Here is a 15,710-nt window from a genome sequence, read left to right as displayed (position 1 = left end):
GGATACTACACTGATTTAAGTATTGATTTGCATTATCATCCATAGACTTCAAAGTTTTGTACCAGCTTCACTCCCATGTGAAGGACAAAATTGGCAGACCCAAGCAATGTGAAACAATTTAAGCACAAAGTGACTCAACAGTAATACCAATAGCACCTATAGGGAAGTGAAAAAACTCCTGCTCAAGGTGCATATTAAGCTTCTCCTTTAGACTCTACTGTATCTAAATAGCCAGGAGAGATTCGAAAATACCACCCTTTCTCAGATAACTTAAGGGCTAACCATACCTGCCATGTTTTCTACCCATTTCTTGCTTCTATCCCCTCCATCTTATCTAAGCAAAGCTTCAGAAAGCAAGCCTGGGTGCACAGTATGACAAGCAGTTCCTCATTTCCTCTACAGCATCAGAAACCACCGAGGCATATAGCAAATGGGTTGCAATATTCTTTAATATTTTACCTAGGGCAATGATCTTTATGGATAGATCCAAAGAATCTTTTCTGGAAAGCCATTAGTTCATGGCTGGCACTCCAACTACTTTCCAACCTGCTATTGGAACAGTAACTTCAGGCTCTTTTACGAGAAAAGGTTACTACTTTCTAGCAAGCAGTTTTACCTGACAGCTACACAAGGAAGAACATTCGCACAGCAGCTATCCAAATACTCACACTGCTTCCCTCCTGTGAGCCGTGCCTCTCACCTCATGCCATGGGGAGCCTGTTTTGTGCACTAGGATTGTCCAGCACACGAACTACTGGTGCAGTGAGCCAAAGGGTCAGTGTAGCACAAACAGCACAAATGAGAAGTATAGAGCAGCTCAGAACGGGACAGAAACGAAGGCAGCCACGCGACCACCTCAGCCACCCCACCAAACTTTCTACTCGTGGTGACAGGCTAAAGAGGAGAGAACAGAAATGGTTGTCTCACTGTCCTCACAGTCTGTGATTATGATGATCAACACAGCAGCTGGAAAAGGCCATGATACAAGGATGCTGTAGCTCCAGAATAATAAAAGATAAAATAAAAGTAACCAATCATCTTAACAGAAACGATTAGCAAGTATTTTGTTTAGGACTTGACAGACTCATTTCTTGGAACACTTACCACGTAAGTGTTCTCTAAACTTCTGAAGAGTCACAGTGGCCATCCTCCTAACATTTTATTATATTCTACAGGGTTTCCTAAAAAGGTTTGCAGTAGCCACAAGACTTCTTAACTGCTAGTTGCTAAGCTCTTTACACCAATCAAGAGCAGAGCACTCTGGCTATTCCTTTCAATGGTAGAAAAATTCCATTGTGCACAGCTGATGTCTCTGATCTTCTACCTTTCACCAGAAGGAGGTATCAGTTGTTTTCAATTTGTTTCAAAGCCAGATACATACTGTGATTGGCTTTGCAGATGAAACTTATTTTATCATGCACAGTTGCTTTTCTTTTTGGTGGTGGTGAGTTTTGGTTGTGGGTGTTTTTTGTGGGTGTGTTTTTTGGTTTTACGTGTTGTTGCTTTTTTTTATTTTTTATTTTTTTTGAGAAATCTTATCGTGCCATACCCAAGAAGTCTTGATTTCATTAGAAATGCAGTTGCTCAGGAAGCCATAGTAGAAACCACAAGCAACACATTCTCATGTTTGCATACACACAACAGCAATCTTGAAAAAGCCATGCAGACAAGATAGTCGGTTATCAAATAATATGTTAAAAAGGCTGTGTGACCTTTTTATAAGGCACATCTATAACTCCAGGGTAAAGGGCATTCAGTCTTTTTTCACTGGTACATGTACTTTTTTAAAGATGATCAAGATCACCTCGGACTCCGAACCTTAAAATAAATACCAAAATTTCAGTTTAAAGACATGAGAGTCAGGAAGAGAACACGCTACTGTGAATCCTAGGTTAAATCCCAGGAAGTTGGATGGCTGCTTAAAGTAACTGTAGCCTGCGTTTATTTATTTTTATGTACAGTGCCTATCACCATATTGATAAACACTCTGATGGCAGGGGTAAGAATAGGAGTTGGCATGTTAGTACCTCAGTACCTCTGTTACAACCAATAAAAGAGTGGCTCAATCACCCTGTCTGCCTCAAGAAGGGGGTTGCCACTACCAACTAATTCAGAGCATGGTGCATCTCAGGCCTCTTCTTCATAGTCCAGACACTGTACACCAAGTGGTCAGAACCTAATAGTGTTGTATTCCCTACTGCCACCTTATCTTTCTGTGAATATAAGGGCACAAGTAAGGGTAGCAGATTACAAACGATAGGCTCTGCAGAAGTGCGTTTTGAGAACATGATGTTTCCTGTGCTCATTGGGAATGAAGGCAGCATCCAGCTTGTAAGCAATATTGAAAGACTGAGACATGCAGACCACTGAAGTTAACTGTAAGTGAAAGGTTATGCAAGAACTTACTTGGGTTTCTTTTCCACACCAGAACCAAAAAAAAAAAAAAAAAAAAAAAAAAAGAAAATGCCATCAATAAACCAACATTACCCCCTTGTGCTGAGAAGACACCAATCATGCTTTTAATGGCGAAACGACCCAGACTTTGTGACCGGCAGCAAAGCTCATCAACCCTGTCATCCTCAAAATTTATCTACACGCTCCTTAACTGCACACTGCAGTTGGCAACAGCACTAACAGAAGGGTGTATCTTCTTCCCTCAATCCATTCTCCCCCATGCATCCCCAAGACAGGGCAGATGTTATTTGTCTTGTAACATGTGCTTGCATCTTATCTATAATTGGAGAAAGAGAATTTGGATTTATTTTTAGAGCCATTTCTGGCTTTTTTTTTTTTCCTAAAAACACCTCCTACATTTTCTTTACATTTCTTCTCCCACCAGACCTTCGAAATACCAACCAAGAAAGCCTCATGCCTACTTTGCAATTCACCAAAATTAAACTAATAACACCTCCCGCTGTCATCTGTCATTTAGAATAAGATTTATAAGTGGCAGCAGAAATCACTTTCATAATGTTTACTGGAATATGAATAGCTTGAACAGGCAGATCCCTCAAATTTACTGTTCATGTCAAACGAAACCTATCATGAAAACTAGAAACTCATTTTTATAATCTGCATTTGAAAGCTTGATAGTTTAGAAATAAAATAGGAACTGGACGTTTCCATGTACTTGTGTTGAATCTACATTCAGTCTGGAAAGGTACAACAGTGGGTCTGTCTAATTTTCTGCCTGTTGATTTCATTGTACATGGTAGCTCCCAGAAATTCCTCCCATCTAGCATCCTTCTACACTAATTATTGTTATTGCTTCTATCTTCTGGATGCACGTGCCCCCTTTCAGAGACGCTGGGCACATTTCTGCTCTTTACAGCTAGATACGAACATTTGGTGGGGGTTTCATCAACTCAGATCCTTACTTTTTATCACTCTGCCGTGTGATCAATGAACACGATCTTATCCACTATTTGAAGCCAAAGTTAGGGAAAAAGCAACATTAGTAACAAAATTAGTAATTTAATAGTACAGAAATCCAAACCTGAAGACCAGCTGTTTTCAGTTAGATTAGTAACTAATCATTAGCGCATGTGAGAAATACTCTTTCTGTACATAAATCATCATAGGTTCACTTCTTTTTTTTTAAACAGGCAACAATATTACTCTTGAAGAACAAGGAGCACAGCAGACAATCTGTTAACTTCTTAATGAGAAACAAAAATAGTACCTTCAAGAAAAACAGGTTGAATACAAAAAATAAACCTACTTGAGACTGCTGCCAGCACTACAGCAAGCTAGGAAGAAGAGCTAATCTTAGCTTTTTAGACAATACTGCAATACCTAGATTTTATCTAATTTTTAATTAAGACACTCCACAAAAAAAAAAAAAAAAAGATCACTATCTCCTGAACAGCAGCTTTTAACAAGTTTGGGTTTCTTCCTTATTATTCATTTTAGAAAAAGTTAGGAATGCTTAAGAGCATAAATTTAAGAACATGATTACAATTTTATCGATCCTTTTGGAGGAAAGTAAGCATGTGTTTCTGTACCAAAATAATCTGCTATAGATTGAAGTAGTCTTCCTCATTTCTCAAAAATAGAATTTACATTGGTGTGCCCTGGGCTAATCACGGCTGCTCATTAATCTGCATTAGATAAAATTTTGCTAACTGAGAGTTGACTTTGAGCACAGTATGCATCCTTGCTGCACTGGCATTATTTTCCCTTAAAAAATGGAAGAGAATGTATATTAAAATAAACAGTTCAAACACTGAAAGACATCACTGAGGTCACATTTCAGTGGTAAAGAATGCTCGGTGCCATTAATATTTAGTCTACCTTAATGGAAGAAATTTGAGTTAGAAGATACTTTAGGTTATCTTGTCCACCCTTATGTCAAAGGAGACTTGCTTGCTACAGCATGTTATTGATTGCTCTGCCAAGTCCATTTTGGACTCGTCAGTTAATATTGAGTTCCCAGCTCTAAAATCTTAAACATTGGCAAAGTCAAGTCTTCCAAAGCATCATTTTTTGATATTGCTTCAGCAGATACATTTCTTTTCCTCCTTACTATCTTTATTTTATGACTGTTTCCATTTTATCATATTCTTCTCTGAACAATCTCAAGCAGTTTAAAAAAAAAAAGAAGTAATTACTAGACCTTTATGACTGTGAGCTGCAAGACATTTACAAGCCTGTCCGCGCTTCCTGTTAAGCTTCCACAACACAGTTTAAAGGGTCACAACTCCAACAGCTGACAGAGGTTCTGTACTGCGGTCCATGAAAGAGTCACTTTCTAAATGAGATTCCAGCATTAGGCAGCAGAGCATTTTAATTGGTAGAATCAGTCACAGATTATTAGTTGACTTCATACATTGCAAGTGGGGATTCTTTGCTTATACCATTATCTGTATGCAATGCAAGTCTGTAAGGAACCAAGACCTGTAGGTGAACCCATGCTGAAGTGACAGTCGTCTGGTCTGCGCCTGAAATTCCCAAACACAACGCCTGCTTAATATGCAGTACTGAGTCACCGCGTGTATGCAGAGCACGGCCACACTGACAGAAAAATTACTTTTGCCTTGTATCGTTTTAATTTCCCACATCACAAGCAGCGTTCTCTTTTGAAGAACCTGAACAAGTAACGTTGCAATTCAGCACCAAGATAGCAATACTGACTGAAAAAACTGCGTGTAACACAGGACCCTTGTTTTCTCCAAATAACCCAACCTGGGTGGGTTACCATAACGAACAGAAAGAACTGCAATACACGGAACAACCCAACAACGCTCTTCCATCACAGAAATTTTACATTTAAGTGTACGAGCTTTTTTTTTCCTCCCTGACTGAATTCAGTGACCACTTTTTCCACTGACACGAAGAGAGTTTCCATTCATTATGCCATAAGTATTAAAGCTCTAGTACGTTGGAAGCTATTCCTGCCAACAGAGTCAATAGTTTAAAGATACACAAGTTTACTTCTGCTGGAATTCACTATTTGTGGTGTTTGGAACAAATCCTCGAAAAGCTCAAACAGACAGGGAAAAATAAAAATCCCATCCGCTATGGCCAGCACTACCACCTTCTCATACATTCTATGATGAGCCAAAGGTTGGCGAGTTACCTCGGCGAGCCCTTTTTAACCACCTAAAAATGCCATTCCGACCCGAGCTCATTGGGATCCAGGAGCATTTAGGGGATGCGGCAGCTTTGGGCGCGCTGTGCCGCACTGCTCCCGCAGCAGGTAAGTGCGGACCGCAGATTGCTGGCGATGCCCGACACGTCTCCCGGCTCCCCCCGGCTCGGGACCCCGAAGGGGGACGGGCTGGGGGCCGTGCCCTGGATGCCCACCCGGCCCCTCGCCCCCGACCGGGCGCCGCCGCTGCCAACGCACCCCCAAGGCCGCGGCGCGGGGGGGTCGCCGCCGGCTACACCCCGAGGAGCGGAGCCGGCCGCCCGCACGGACAGACCACTGCCGGTGGGGTCCCCGTGCCGGGGGTGCCGAAACAACACCGAAATACTCTCGGTGTCGAGCATCCTCCTCTTCCCCGCGGAGAAAAATTCACGAAGTGAAGCGGAGCGGGCGCGTTTAGACTCCCGATCCACAGCGCCCCGGCGGCTCCGCCAGCCGCATCCCGGCCCTGGTCGCCGGATGCCGGGCCCGCGGTGCCCAGCAGCGGGGGGGGGGGGGGGGAGGGTGATGCCGGTGCGGCTGCATCGGGGCCGCGCAGCACACGGTGACCGGGGGGCGGCCCCGGGGGGCAGCGCTGCCGCCGCGCCGCAGCCCCCGCATCCGCTGCCCTCAAGGTCACGGCGCGCCCCGGCTGGAGGTGCGCGCTCCGGTTACCGGCTGCGGCGGGAGGTTCGCAGGGACGGCGGCTCGCAGGCAAGGAGGCTCAGAGGCGGCCCGCAGCCCCCCGCAGCGGAGCGGCCCCGCCGAGCGCCTGCACCTGCCGCCGCCGCGCCTGTGTGGAGCAGAGCCGGGCGGGTGGGAAGGAGCGGAGCGGGGCGGAGGCGCGGCACCCCCCGCCGCCACCGCGCTTACCTCGGCGCCGCGGGGCCGCCCCCGCCGGCCGGGACGAGGCGAGGCGCCCGTGAACCTGCTGCTGCTGCTGCTGCTGCTGCCGCCGGCGGTGCCGCCGCTGCTGCCGGTGCCACCGCCGCCGGCCCGCCGAGCGCACAAGGTCCCCGCGCTCCCCGCCCTGCGGCCGCGGGGGGAGGGGAAGGGGGCGGGGGGAGCGCGGAGCGGGGACCGAGCCGCGCGGGGAGAGGGCGCTGGGGGAGGCGGGGGGCGGAGGAAGGGGAAGGGGAAGGAAGGGGAGGGGGGGCGCGCACCGCCCGCCCCGCCCCCGTCGCCTCCTCACCGGCAGGAGCCGCGGGTCGCCTCTCGCCGGCCGCTCTCCTCTCTCTCTCTCTCTCCCTCTCTCTCTCCCTCTCCCTCTCCCTCTCCCCGGCCGCCCGCCTCCTGCCGCACGCCCCGGGCAGCGCCTCGGAGAGCCTCAGCCCCGCGCCGCGACCGTTACGGGAGCCGGGCGCCGCCGGGCGGGGCGGGGCGGGGCGATGCGGTGCTGAGCTGTGCGGTGCGACCGCCCCCCTCCCTCCTCCCCCTCCCCGCGCTCACCCGCCGCTGCCACCGCCCCCGCCCCGCCCCGCCCCGCCGCGGCCGCCGGTGCCCGCCGCCGGTCACGTGACGCGCGGGGGGGGGGGCCCGCGGCGCGACGCCTTCAACGGGGGGGGGGAGGAGGAGGAGGAGGAGGAGGAGGAGGAGGCGGGGCGAGGTGCTGTGGCCACGCCCCCGCCGCGCCGCTACTGGCTGGCGGCGGGGTGACGCGCTTGTTTCCATGACGTCGCGGGGCGGGGCCGCGGCGTTCGATGGAGGCCGGCGGGCTCCGCGGGACGGTGACTTTGCCACCGGCGGCTCCCGCGGGGCGGGGAGGGGCGGGGCCGGGCCGGGCCGGGCGGCCGCGCGCGCCTGCGTGTGCGCGCCTGGCCGCGTGTGCGCGCCTGCCGGCCGCGCGCGGCGGGCCTGGGGGCGGCCCCGGCCTGGGAGGGCCGTTGGGGGGGGGGGTGACCGCGCGAGGCGCCCTAGCGGCCCGCTGCTCGCCGCCGTGCCTGGCCGGGGGGGCCCGGGGCAGGACTGGGGGGGAAACGGGGGAAAAAAAACAAGCGTGATTGCTTCAGTGGAGCACCCGCACCTCACGACCACCTCCACATGTCAGGCAGCTGTAGTCCCGTCCCCTCTGACACAGCATCGCCGCTGGGCGCCTCACCGGGCTGAGTGCTGCCAGGCCCCGCGGCCGGCCGTGAATACCCTCGGCTCCCCACACGTCGTGCTGCCGGGGCAGCGAGGCAGAGGGACCCGCCTCACCCAGAGCTCCTTTCTGCAGCCCCCGGGTGCCGCAGAGCCGAGGGAGTTAAGGCGGCAGGTGAAGTCAGTGCTGAGCAGCCCGCAGCACCGGCAGATAAATCAATAGCCCTAACGGCGTTGTTACCGTGCCTCGTTCTCCCCCTCTTCCATACCTGAGTCCCTGCCACATCTCCCTCCTTGCTCAAGTGAGGCAGTCAGAGAGACCGTGAGCAGTAATTGGCTCCTGCCCATTTGGGATGTTGCTAAAAATACCACCTTACCTCCACATATCTAGAGGTCGATTGAAAAAATCAAAATACCGAGGTGAGCAACACTGCAGACTGCTCTGCTGAGACTCGTTCTTGTGCTTCTTCCCAGGAGGAGACTAGGGCTCTGTGAGCACACGCGAGCCAGATCCTCGTGCATTCTGCCCGCAGTTCAGCACCGTCCTCGGCACGGATCGCTGGCGCTCGGCGAGGCTTCCCCCGGTGCTTGGGGCTGCATTTCTCCATACAGCTTGACAAGAGGTGTTGTGCACAGATCTGTCATATCTGCCAGCTCTCGGGCAGACAAAATTAGCATTGGTACAGCTAAGAAGGAGATGATGTGCTTAACGCATTGCAGTTTGGGTACATGTCTGTACCTGCTTCGTTTTCTCTTCAGGGAAGCTAAGTAGCCTATGCTTCAGTTCTTCACCTACCAGATGGGAATAACTCCCCGTGGTTGTCTTTGAGGGAAGGAAGCAATGGTCAGAGGGATATATATCAACATTCATTTTTTTGTGATACTGTTGTAGTAGAATGCTCCGAGTGGACATATTTTTCATGGCACAAAGTAATTATTTAATGTTCCTCGTGTTCTGATGTACGAGGACAATATAAAAACATAAACACATTGGTTGAAAGTAAGAAGAAATTTCTTCTGGCTCTGCAGAATTTTCTCCCTCGGAATTTCAAAATGTTTTTAAATTTGATCCTCAAGCTTCTTCATGATTTTTTGTAAGTAAGTAGGCACTCATCTTATTTCTAAAGGTTAAGGCATGTAATTGAGAAACAGAAAACATTTCAGGTAATTTAGGTCACCAATCATATAAAGCAAGCAAAACCAAGATGCACAAAGGAATATTTCTGGAAATATTTCATTTAACTTTTGAGGAAATATTTCCATTTCAGGAAAATTCAGCGTGGTTTACAGGGAATTTGGAAAGGCCAGACTTGACAAATCAATGACAATAGCTCAACTCATTCTGTGACCAACCCTCCAACGATATCATACATTTTTACAGAGGCAGAAAATGTGTCATGGAGAATTTAAATGGGTTGCCTCTACTTATTATTAGAGTTTTAACATGAACATGAACTGGTGTATTTGGATCGTTGCAATACTTGGTCAAATATGAGTATGGCAGACAAGGTCTGAGTGACCATCTTGCTGTTTTTTACGAACTAGGGGCCTTTGGGCAAAATCGCATAATGGGCTTGACCCAGAACAAGAAGATAGAGAACATACGGACTTTGTGCATGGATCTAAACTCAATTTGGTTTTGAAACCACTTTCCTGACCACCCTGCTAGAGCTGATCCTGTTCAAGCTGCGTCAATGCAGGAATGAGTGGAAGTCATTCACTCGGGTCTGCAGGTCTGGCTGCTCTCTGTGCCAGCTGGTGGCTGGCAGACGTCTGTCTGTCTGTCAGTCTGTCTGTGCACTGTCTTGCTGCACGGCTGCTCCTCACAAACTGCCCCTGAGGCTGTGCTGCATCCTCTGAGCATCCCGCCTCGGAGCAGCCCCAGCAGCCTTTTGCCCAAAAGATGAGACAACGATCACGTTAGCAAACAATTGCCCTTTCTTTCATCTTTTTGGTGGCACCATAGCCAAATTGCTCTACCATCAGCCGGTACAGCCTAGCAATGACCTTGTGAAACAAAAGCAAAGCACATAATTCATCCTGAAATCACCATTACCCCTCACTTAGGAAAGAGGCCTATCTGCTGACATTTGCGTGCTTATCAGCTCACAGTTCTTTCTCTTGACTATTCAGGAACTATGCATCATGGGTTTCCTGCTGCAAAAACATATAACTCAAAATACTGGAAGCTTTGTGCTCTGTTCCATTTCCCTCACAACATTTCAGATATTTTTCTTTTAGTTTTAAGTGGGTGATCAGGAGGGCGAAAGATAAAGCAAGTAAACAAAGGAATGTGAGAAGGAAGAGCTATTGCGCAAATCTCTTCTTCATGTATCTGATATCTGAAATATATCAGAAAGTATAAACTGAACTTTATACATCAACTGTTTCTTCTTTACGTGTTCTTTCCAGGTGCTGCCACAACACAGCAGCATTATGGCCCCAGACCAGAGAGTGAAGAAAGACATCTTGAGAACAAAGGTGCAACATCTACATGCAAAGAATCAAAATAACAAAGTATAAAATCCTGAGATCTGGCCCATTAAAGGACTTGGACCAGGCATTAGAGAGAAGAAAAAAGAGAGCAGAGCAGGATAACCGTGCTTTACACTACTATAAAGAGCAGAAAAGAACAAGTTTGGGACAATTTTCATGATAAAACATTAAAAAAAAAAAAAAGAGGCATGGATATGATGAGACAGTGTGACCATGGCTGCCTCTTAGAAAGCGATAAATATCTGGTGAATGAATGTGTTCTGCAAATTATCTGCTAGCAGAGCGCAAAAATACATACAGTGACCACCCAGCCACCTCTACTCCCAGGACGTTTCCTATATAGCGCTTCCCCAGTTTGGAGTGTTCCTCCTTGCTTTCTCCCCAGTGGCAAAACACTTCTCACTTCGTGCTTGAATTCCTAAAGAATGGCAAAAGTCCTGAGTAAGGTGTATCTTGGAAGCATTTTGGTCCAATTGACTAGGAAGATTGGTTAAAAATCACACTGCTGTAACCCATCTCCCTGGAGCTATTAGCCATCACCTACTTTTGTGCCTGTCCTTGGTATGGATACGGATTTGTCAGGCAGCTCTCCTGCCATCCCATGACACAAAATGTGGGAATATCCATTGCTATTAACAAGGTGCAAAAGTGCTCTTGGGGCGTCCATGGTATGTACATTGCCACACTGAAACAAAAAGCATTAGTTCCTTTGATTTTTCCTATTGTGGATGCTTTAAGATGTGTTGCTTTGTAAGCCATGGTCTTATCTTTAAGAGCTTATGGTCAGCTGATGTTAGTTTGTGAGGCTCCATTGAGTTCACTGATGTTGTGGGCCCATTCCAATTCACGCTGACTGGGTATCTGTTTCATAAATTGTAATGTTGTGATATGCTGCTCTGTGATCAAATGACAAGTATTTTGTTTATTTTTCCCTTCCCTCTCCCCCCAAAGATAAGAAGCAACACTGGTAACCAAACTCTCTCTGAGGCTAACATCAACATCACTGACCAGTCTGAGTCACGCTCCTGACTCACAGAAATTAGTTTTAGGAAGAGTAAATATAGCCCCTCCTCTCTCTCATCAGTGCTGGGTAATTGTCTTGAGTAGAACAATAAATTGTCTCTTAGTAATGCTTCTTCAAAGTCCTTTGGATAAGAAAATAGGTAATTCAGTTAAGCCTTGGGTTCCTTCAGCAAACATTAGCATTTCTGCCCCTTGGCGATTGTTCAAGATGGTTTTGAAACATTTAAGAGTCATTAGAGCTAATAGCTCCCATTCTGAATTTCCTTCAAGGAAGAGTATCAGAAAAAATGCACCACCTTATTCCCACTACCTTAATCAAGATTTAATCATTCAAGTGATAAACAATGACCGGAACATATTTGAATAAATTATTTATTTTCTTTGTTGACCAGATACAGCTCTAAATCATCTTGGCTGTTTTTAAGATGCTAACAAAAACATACCACCAGCCTAAAATGACATTTAAAAAAAATATTAATAATGACCTATCTTACGCATATAGTTTAAAACTTTGGACACAAGCCTTGTGAGCCTTATTCGGAAATAATTGTTTCCAGACTATGAATTGCAGATCTAAAGATTATCTGTATCAAGATCTAAATTTGGATATTTGTGCAGAAGTGTGGATATGAGATATATAGTATTAAACCCTTAATATTAATCATGCTATGTAGTAGTGTAAATTATAGTAAAATCATTACATAAGATGCTTATATTACTGCATAAAACCAGTACGCTTAGAGAATTAGATGATGGGCAATAACAATAGGAAAGTCTTGACTGGGGCATTGTCTCTATTATCAGGTAGTTCTACAGCTATGAAGGCAAAGGTGAGAAGGAACAAACTTTTGCAAATAATTTAGTGTTCCTTATTAGCTCATGAAACAGAGGAAAATTAAATGAGTTCTTGTGATATCAGCTATATTTCTGTTATGTATTAGTAGAACAAAAATCGATAGCATTTTCCTCTGTCTAACTTCCCTTTTGTCAATTAGATAACATGGAAGCCTTGTATTGAACCACCAGAGTTTAAATACATCATCTTACGGACACATCTAGTAACAGGACCGCTGTAGGTTATTTTCAGTCTGCGACATGTTATGCAGCAGTAAAGGCAATTTGGTTTAGGACAGAAGTGGATTAAAAGATACAAAAATGTTTTGTACATGGTAGCAGTCCAAACACAGACAGATTTATTATCTTCATTTCTGACTGGATTCAGTAAAAGTTGCACACACTTACTAATTGCTAAAACTGATGCACCTAGGTTACTAAAAATACCTTGGATAACTGAAAGGGATTTAAAAATTAATCCCATAAAAGTCTTATTTATCTTTTGTGTTTATTTCAGCTTGATGTTAAACACAACCAAGTCCCTTTCACTGTGTGGTCAGCTGTCAGTGCTTTTCACATTCAAGGCCTCAAGTCCTAGCAGAGGTTTTCATAAATTGTAATTGCTCGCAATTGCAAGGCAACTGAGAGCAGTTCACTGGGGTACCTGTGGCTGATCTGTGGGACTACATTTAGTAGTAAATGTATGACATGTCCTTGACAGCATATGTAACGGTCTTTCCTATTCTAGCTCATTTGTGCATGTTTTGGCTCTATACATTGAATTTGATGTTATTTACTTACTCTTATGAATCAGTCTCTGCAGGAATGCTTGCTCTACAGGTAGCTGCAGAAACACTTGTAATGGAACTGGGGCATGGGAGATTTAAATCAAGCTCAGCTAAAGTCACCTCTCTCCATCATCTGCTCTGGATACAGAGTAGTAGAGGGGAAACTTTTGTTTTATAATGGAGGTGATCCATGTATTTATACTTGTCTGCTGAATGTGGGGCAAAATGCAAAGGTGAACCAATCATGGGCTCAATCACATACGGCAGTTTCAGAAACAGATGAGGTAGGTATTTGGGATTTTCTAGAGATCTTTCTGTAGGACATTCCCGGCCCTGTTCCATGAACCACACTCTTCCACCTCCTTTGATCCCTTACATAACTTCCTCTTCTTTTTTTTTTTCCTCTTCCTCTTCCTTTGCCTCTTTTCCTGTCATGTACTCCATCCTTCCCTTTTTTTTTTCCGTTTAAAGTATTTTTTTTTCCAAGTTACACCTTTCTCACAGTTCCTGCCAAACAAAACAAAACAAAACAAAACAAAACAAAAAAAAACAAAACCCAAGAAATCACAGAGACCTTATACATCAGATGATTAATTTGCGACATTTAGGCCAGTGTTATGTGGTATTTCTTCCCTTGTCAGTTGGGTGGGAATCGCATGTCCGCACATAGACATCTAAAAGGGACACATCTAGATTTGTACTAGTAACCGCAGATTCCTTTATAGTCAACAGTGAGAAGCTGCAACCTCCAGAAAGTACTATGTGCCAGTCTAAGTTTAACATTTATTTTTCTTTTAATTCTTTTAATTTTCTTTTAATTCTTTTATTTTTCTATTGATTTATTTTAATTAATTAATTAATATTTAATTAAAACAGAAGTGAGTAGTTGAAATTTTAGTATCTAACTCACAGAAGGTTAACAATGGTTAAGTGAGCTGAACCTCTCTTTCAGGCTGCATGGTTTTATGGATCCTCCTAATCTACCAGCCATTACTTTTAAGTGGTCAATGAACTGGACAACATATGCAGAAAAGACAAAAGCAAAAAACAAACAAACAAACAAAAAAAAAGAGCATTAGGAGGACCAACTTTATAAAATAATCGATTGCCAGTGATTTTTAATTAATGCAACTTTTGCTAGCAACTTTTAATAAAGCACTGAAACTTGAATAGAGGTGAATAGTCCTTATGAGGTAAATGACATGATCTTGAGTAATGACATGAAGTATGTCTTGACATGAGCGTAGTATGTTTGATTATTGTGGAGCTATTTGTGAGGAAAAGGATGTTCACACGTGGAAGGCTTGCAGGACACAGCTGCTGGCTTCAGTTCCATTGAGCTGGGAGGCGGTGGTTCTGACTGATTTGGTTTAGACTGAACTCCCATGAGATTGTATACTTTGTAGTTGGACCAGCCAGACATGGGAAGAAAATGAATGTGGGTCCCATATTGGACATAGTGTACAGAGTTTGTTAAGGATAAGATTTGTGGTGTGATGTGGAAATGCCAGCACTACCACAGCCTGTTTTAAAAATGGCTCTGGGACTTCAGTGACAGTGAGACATCATCTCTGATCCTTCTAATCACTGAATGTTTGTCTACCTCCCAACTCTATGTGGTTTTATTGAAGTCTGTGGTGCTCTGCCAAAGCACAGTGAAATATTAGCACACAGAAAAGTGTCAAGAATCCCCTTCAAAAATAGATATTTTTTTTTTTAAGAAATAAATGCAAAAATAAACACATAAAGAGAACTTGCTTTAAAAGGAAATTATGATCTAAAAATATATCCAGCTAATGCTCCAAACCACTATTACATTTAGGAAAAATAATAAAACTTTAAAAATGATAAACCAACAGTGAAGTGTCTGTAAATTTTGTTGGCATTAGAAAATCCATCTTGTTACCTAATACTTACGTGTTACTTTCCTCATTAATGCTCCTGGCCTCATACATATCACCATCCAATTTAATTGTTGCTAAGAAGACAAGTAAAAATGCATTTCATAAAAAATTTAGCAGGGGTCTGTATGATGACATTATATGAGAACCATGTAAAACTTTGTTCTTTAAAAAACAAACAAACAAAAAAAAACAACTCAAGTGGAAAATAATGGACATAAAACATAAAAACATGAGAAATAAAAACATAAAAAGTTAATTAAGGCCTCTAAAAAAAAGAAAAAAAAACTAAAAAACGGGTATTGTTATACAGAGAAGGTGTTTTGTCTTTTCCTCTTCTCTAAATTAGATAAAAAGCTACATGAAACATTAAGCTGGCAGACAAGTAAAGCTAAGATAAAGTACCTCTCTTAAGCCCATAATGCCAGAAAATTCAGAAAGGGAGCTGCAACATTACTCTTATCCCATACTGCAGCACTTTTGGTGTGTGGGGGTTTTCTTTGTTGACATAATACTGAGATAGGAAAGAACACAGATCATTTTTAGCTTTTTCTCAAAATTTTTTTGCTTTGTGGTTGAGGGGTAGGTGTTTTTAATAGCGTACTACAACAGTCCTATTTCCTCCTTCAGTGTGTTCCACCAATTCTTATATTTGTTTTTATGCTTGAGACTATACAAAAGTAAGTAAAATAATGTGAGAGGGAACAGTGAATATAATATAAATATCCTACCTATAATAGATGAGGATTTTTAATTTATTTTGCAAGTTCCAAATAGAAACGTGTATGTAGATTACGTTAAACTTGTGCATGCCTTTGCAGGTTTAGGACACAAATTGCCTAAAGGAACTCGTGAAAAGGAACTTTATTGCTTGCATTGTATGAGGGAGTTTCTGTATCTCAGTATAGTCATTGTTTTCCATTTGCAATATTAAAAAGCATTTGCCAGAACTCCAGCCTGTTC

General features: G+C 44.5%; 1 protein-coding gene and 1 long non-coding RNA gene across 5 annotated transcripts in view; one reads left to right on the top strand and one right to left on the bottom strand.

The window, feature by feature from the left end:
- The window catches only part of ATP2B1 (ATPase plasma membrane Ca2+ transporting 1), a 62,505-nt gene extending 55,495 nt beyond the window's left edge, over window positions 1–7,010 (bottom strand). Inside the window, exon 1 of one of the 4 annotated variants that reach the window (XM_035551658.2) lies at window positions 6,819–7,010. The gene's annotated coding sequence lies outside the window, so the exon portion shown is untranslated. Of the gene's footprint in view, window positions 1–5,848; window positions 5,871–6,301; window positions 6,427–6,499; window positions 6,667–6,818 lie in introns of those variants that run through there. The other 3 variants (XM_035551657.1, XM_035551660.2, XM_035551661.2) reach the window with 3 other exon arrangements.
- Window positions 7,011–7,289: 279 nt separating this feature from the next.
- LOC118250476 (uncharacterized) lies at window positions 7,290–13,448 on the top strand. Its single transcript, XR_004779458.2, has 3 exons — window positions 7,290–7,353; window positions 8,180–8,328; window positions 10,118–13,448. It is a non-coding gene; the product is annotated as an uncharacterized LOC118250476 (long non-coding RNA).
- The last annotated feature ends 2,262 nt before the right edge of the window (window positions 13,449–15,710 follow it).

This window comes from Cygnus atratus, chromosome 1, assembly GCF_013377495.2.
Source record: "Cygnus atratus isolate AKBS03 ecotype Queensland, Australia chromosome 1, CAtr_DNAZoo_HiC_assembly, whole genome shotgun sequence".
Classification (NCBI taxonomy): domain Eukaryota; kingdom Metazoa; phylum Chordata; class Aves; order Anseriformes; family Anatidae; genus Cygnus; species Cygnus atratus.
This window is presented reverse-complemented; position numbering and strand designations above follow the sequence as displayed.